General features: G+C 38.1%; 1 long non-coding RNA gene across 1 annotated transcript; it reads left to right on the top strand.

Moving 5' to 3' along the window:
• Positions 1-2,491: 2,491 nt before the first annotated feature.
• LOC122066167 lies at positions 2,492-4,857 on the top strand. Its single transcript, XR_006136264.1, has 3 exons — positions 2,492-2,585; positions 3,420-3,491; positions 4,642-4,857. It is a non-coding gene; the product is annotated as an uncharacterized LOC122066167 (long non-coding RNA).
• The last annotated feature ends 437 nt before the right edge of the window (positions 4,858-5,294 follow it).

Raw genomic sequence — 5,294 nt, 5'->3', positions numbered from 1 at the left:
TTTTACTAATAATAAGAAAAATTTTATTAAATTAAATACAAAAAAATGATAGAAGAATGTACATCAAAGATATCCATGTGAATGGATATCTCAACAATACAAAATGAAAAACCAACGTTAGCTTTCCCTTCACCTTCAGCATTGACATAAGCAAAGGGAAAAAACCAACCGAATAGAAAATTATAGAAATAAGATGTTCAACAAAATCTATAGCGACGTCTCTCCTCTAAGTCCTACCTAAAGTCCTAACAATTAAAGGATAGCGAAAATGCATAAGATTATGTAGCTTGAGATTGAACAGCCTTGTTTGCTAAGGAATCTACAATTAAATTCAACTCAGGATAGCAATGTGTGATTCTCCACATCCAACCATCTAAAAAAGGCTTATTAAAAAAAATTAAAAAAAAATGCAAAATGAACCAATGAATAGAGTGGTTCCTAATCCATTGCACTATTCTATTGGTAGGACTCTGGTGGCCTACCATGCCGACAAATGTAAAGGATTTTGTGCGGGCACGTGAGGGTGGTTGTAGATCAGGGTTTCCTAGTCTAAAAGTCTATATACCTTTGAATACCAAGAGGAACGTCGAGGCATCAAGCATGGGAAGCTTGATCTCAGCTATGATAGTAGGTTCAACTGGAGATCATAGGAGGGATCCAGAAGTCGCAAAGAACAACTAAAAAGTCATGAAAAGAACTACCAGAAGAACACCCCTCAAGTTACTAAAGCTAAATCACATTCCACCCAAAATTTATTTATTCCTATCCATAGAAAACCGAAAACCTACAAAGAAAGCATCGAATTCAGCCCAATTTTTTTATGCAATACCTACCTATGAGCTGAAACTTTTAAGGTGATGTCATATGCATGGGCAGTCCCTAAAAATTCCTCATGTCCCTGCATAGCCTAAATTGCCAAATGTGCAACAATCAATGTTGAGCTTAACCCAATAAAAATCAAGTTTTCACTATACCACTTTTTTATGGTAACCACTTCATGAATACTAAGAGCACTTGAAGCATAGATATGGGGGCATAATATTTTAGAAATAACTAGCTACTTGGCTGAACATCCAAAGTTTTATGATATTATGGATTTGGGGCTTCATATTTGATGCTATGAGAAATTCGGTTTCTTAGAGATCTTGATTAATTTGATACACTAGCTCTTATCCGCTGTAAAACTACTCATCCTTTTCTATAGAGGCCTTGTGGGCTCGTTTGATGTTGAAAGTGGTCTAGGCAAGGAGATCCACTTGCTCCAATTCTCTTTCTCATCACAAAAGAGGTGTTGTGTTGTGTTGTGGAATCAACAACTGTAAAGTTGAAAGGGAAAATTAAAGATCCACTGGGGCCGAGAGTTATTTCTGTTAGCTCCCATATTTTATTTACAAATGATGTATCTCTTCTTATGAATGTTGTTCTACGCCATGTGGGCAGCTTCAACTGTTCCTTTAAAAGTATCAAGACTATTCTGAGGCAAATAATTCACTTGGGAAAGAGCAAGGTTTTTATAGGAAATGTTACTCTGATAAGAAGGTTAGACTTCTTGGCATTGTCGGCTTCTTTGAGAGAAGATTACCTATTAAATACTTCGGGTAGAATTTTTTGAGGAAAGAGTGAAGAAAGACTTTATCCTCCACCCCCCTCGTTGTAAATTCAAGGTGAGGCTCTCTTGGTGGAAAGGCAAGTTAATCTCTACAGCTGGCAGAACCAATTGGTGAAATCAATTATTTCTTGATCCATAACTTTTCCATCTACAAATGGCCTTTGTCTCCTATTGCTTTGATAAAAAGTTAGATGTGTAACTTTATTTGTAATGAGGATCTACTAGATTCTTCAAAGGTATTACAATTAAATGGAATACAGTGTGTAAGACCATTAATGAAGGTGGGCTCTATATAAGACATCTTGGGGATATGAATACTGCTCCATTTTGCAAGCTCTACCATTATGTTAAAAGTGAATTTATCTCTTAGAAATTATATATAAGAGTCTTAGAAATTATATATAAGAGTCTGTTATACCCGTGCCCTAAAATTTCTATTTTAAATATACAGATGAGGCACCGGACGACACCAGTACCAATGAATACTGGGTAGCAGCTATGTTTTACCAATAAGGGAAGGATAATCCCACTTGTACCTGCTATTCATGCCTCAAAATTTGAAAAGGTTTCCAAATACAGAGGAAAAGGTTAGTCAAGCCCTCACACCTCACAGAAAAATTTTCCAAGCTTAAATAATAAAATATACTGTGAGGTGGGGCCTGACCCCTTGCAGTCGGGTAACTCAAACCCAATCCCAAAGATGGAACAACATAATTAGAAAGAGATTAATATATTGGGACACCCCAAGGTGGGCCCTTTATCCAAATTATAATTTTAACTAGTAAAGGTTAGAAACTCATTATTTTGTCAAATAGCCCTTTGTTAACTTAAGTGACTATATAAATAGAAGTCTTTATGCATTCCTTTCATTCTCACCAAACTAAAAGCAAGAGAAGGGAGAAGGAAGAAGGGAGAAAGGAGAAGAGCAAGGGAAGAGGAAGAAGAGAGAATCAAGGGAAGCACGTACCCATCTAAGGTAAGCTGTCTCCCTCTCTACCTTCTAATTGTGTCATCTATCTCTCTCCCTTCCATTTCTACTCTCTTTTGAGTCAATGGGGAAAACCCCCCAACCAATTCTCACCCCCCATTTGTCAAACTACTAATTTGGGGGTGGGATTTGATGTTGGGGAGTTGTCTTAGCAAGATTAATGGTTCAATTTGAATACATGAACCCTCCATAGTGAAATCCCCATTTCAAACCTCAATTTGGGCAACACAAAACCTAGAAATGAGGAAATTTCCTAAACCCGCCTCCCTCTTGTCAATGCTACAAATTGGGAGAGGGGCCTGGTGTAGGAGACTTATCTTAGCAAGATTGATGGATCAATTTGAGTCTATGATCTCTCCTTCATGATTTTCCCACTTAAAATCCCTAATTTTGGTAACTAAACCCTGGAAATGGTGGGTTTTGCCCAAATCCTCTATATCCCATCATTCAAACCCAAATTTGGGTTGGGAAAAATGAAATTAAATATATGTACCGTGGATTGGGGTGATCACATAGGCCATTGGTGGTCACTACATAAACCCTCAACCGAAATTCTCAAATTTTGCTTAGTCGCAACATGAACTTTAGGGAATTTTAGTGCATTGTGTAATCCCATCTTAACCAACCCATTGAATACACTTAATTTAAGCTAATTGAGGTGGATAAACATCCCCCACGTATAAATCAACTCTATAATGATAAAACCCCCAATTTGAGAATGATTTCAAAGAAAAAAGAAATAGGAAATGAAGCTAGAACATGTGCTTAGGGTCTTATTTCTCTAGGGATGATTTATTTTCTTGAAAATCTTATGTATCCTAGGAGTAGAACCAAAAGGTGATGAGACAACGCGGCGCAAGGCCATCGGCTGTCCATCATCACCTAGGACTCGAGGTGAGGGGATTTTGTGTTATTTATGGAGTGTTTATAACATGTTACTCATGCATGTGCTTATGGTAATTGTATGTTAAATTAGTTTTCTAATTGAATATTGAATCATGGATATTGATGATATTGTTATTTAAACATGATATTTATGCTCATGGTCATGATGGATTGCATATTGTAAACTTGTTCTATTTAGTGAATGTGATATTGCATAATAGTATGATGGTGTGTGTATGAGTATGACTATGATATATAATGTGGCATGTTAGAATGCATTAGACTAGGATAACCACCCTGGTACTATAACCTTGTCAATAGGGGTTTATGTGTTGGCTATCCCATAGCACAGCATGAAGACCTGAAGGGGTTCTCCAAACCAAGACCGTGACTGTCTATAACTTGGATGACCCGAAGGGGTTCTCCGGACCGAGACCGTGGCTCTAGGGTGGGATTATTCAATAGGGGTTTGCGGGTATCCGAAAGGGTTCTTCGGACTGGAACCTATAGGCTCCTAACTTGCAACTAGCGTATATCGCTGAAAGATCGAAGGGGTTCTCCGAAGCGGTGAACTAGGGATATCCCCTATGTTGCAGTAGTACTAATACCCAATATTGACTTAGAATTTATTAGGCTAGGAAAATAACCCGGGTGCTACAACCCTTGCTAATGGGTGTTAATGTATTGGCTATCCCACAGCACAACACGAAGATCTGAAGGGGTTCTCCAAACCAGGACCGTGACTGTCCTACAGCTCGGATGGCCAGAAGGGGTTCTCCGAACCAGGACCATGGCTGTAGGGTGGGATTATTTATTAAAGGTTTACGGGTAGCCGAAGGGGTTATCCGGACCAAAACCTATAGGCCCCTGACTTGCAACTGGAGTAGATCGCTGGAAGGATGAAGGGGTTCTCCAGACAGGTGAACCAGGGATGTGCCCTATGTTGCAGTATCACTAATACCCATTTTGAACATAGAATCTGTTGCTTAAGATTGTTTGTTAATAACCGGATCATATAATTGCATTCATCTAATTTCATTAATATTGTTGTGGTTGAACATTTATACTTGTCTCTATTTTTATAGAATACTGTGATTGTTTGTGTGTAAACCTCACTAGGCTTCATGGAAGCTCACCCCCGATGTTGCCCCATTTTTAGATTTTTATTCAGGTAACCATCCAGAGTATGTAGCTGAGAAGTTGGCTCTTTACGGAGGTGACCTCTGGGATGAGAAGTTAGCTATGCACGAGGATGGTTGCGTATGTGACGACTGTGCATTCAGAGCATGTTGAAGATGAGAGTATCATCTTCCTTTTGACCATTTTGTTTTACATATCAGATGTAGCCCTAGAGGCATAACCGTAATTATGACTTCCATTGTAAAAAATCTTTTAACAAATATGATCAATATCATTAGACTTCACCAATTATGTATAATTGACTATTATTATTATCTTGTAATCGTAGAATCATTTCATAAATTTATGCACTTTAAGTATTGCATCGTGGATCTTGGATGGATTGTGGACACGTGTGTGTGCCCATGTCACCAGCCTTCAAGCGAGTGGAACCGGGGTGTGACAAAGTCAAATAATTAAATAAAGTTGGCACTCTGAAGCTTTTTACCCCATTCTTCTTTTATTTAGTCAGGTATCAAGAAAGTCTAGAATTTTGCCTCTTCTAATGACAAATGGATTATGGGTGATGATACTAAAATTAATGGGGAATTTACTATCACTGCCCTACACTTGGCCTATGTTTACTAACATTCCCCTACCTTTTACTTTTTTTCTAATACTCCCTTGCTTTTA

This window comes from Macadamia integrifolia, unplaced genomic scaffold (genome assembly GCF_013358625.1).
Source record: "Macadamia integrifolia cultivar HAES 741 unplaced genomic scaffold, SCU_Mint_v3 scaffold2275, whole genome shotgun sequence".
NCBI lineage: Eukaryota > Viridiplantae > Streptophyta > Magnoliopsida > Proteales > Proteaceae > Macadamia > Macadamia integrifolia.
The sequence above is the reverse complement of the archived record's forward strand: the minus strand, read 5'-3'. Positions and strand labels throughout refer to the sequence as shown.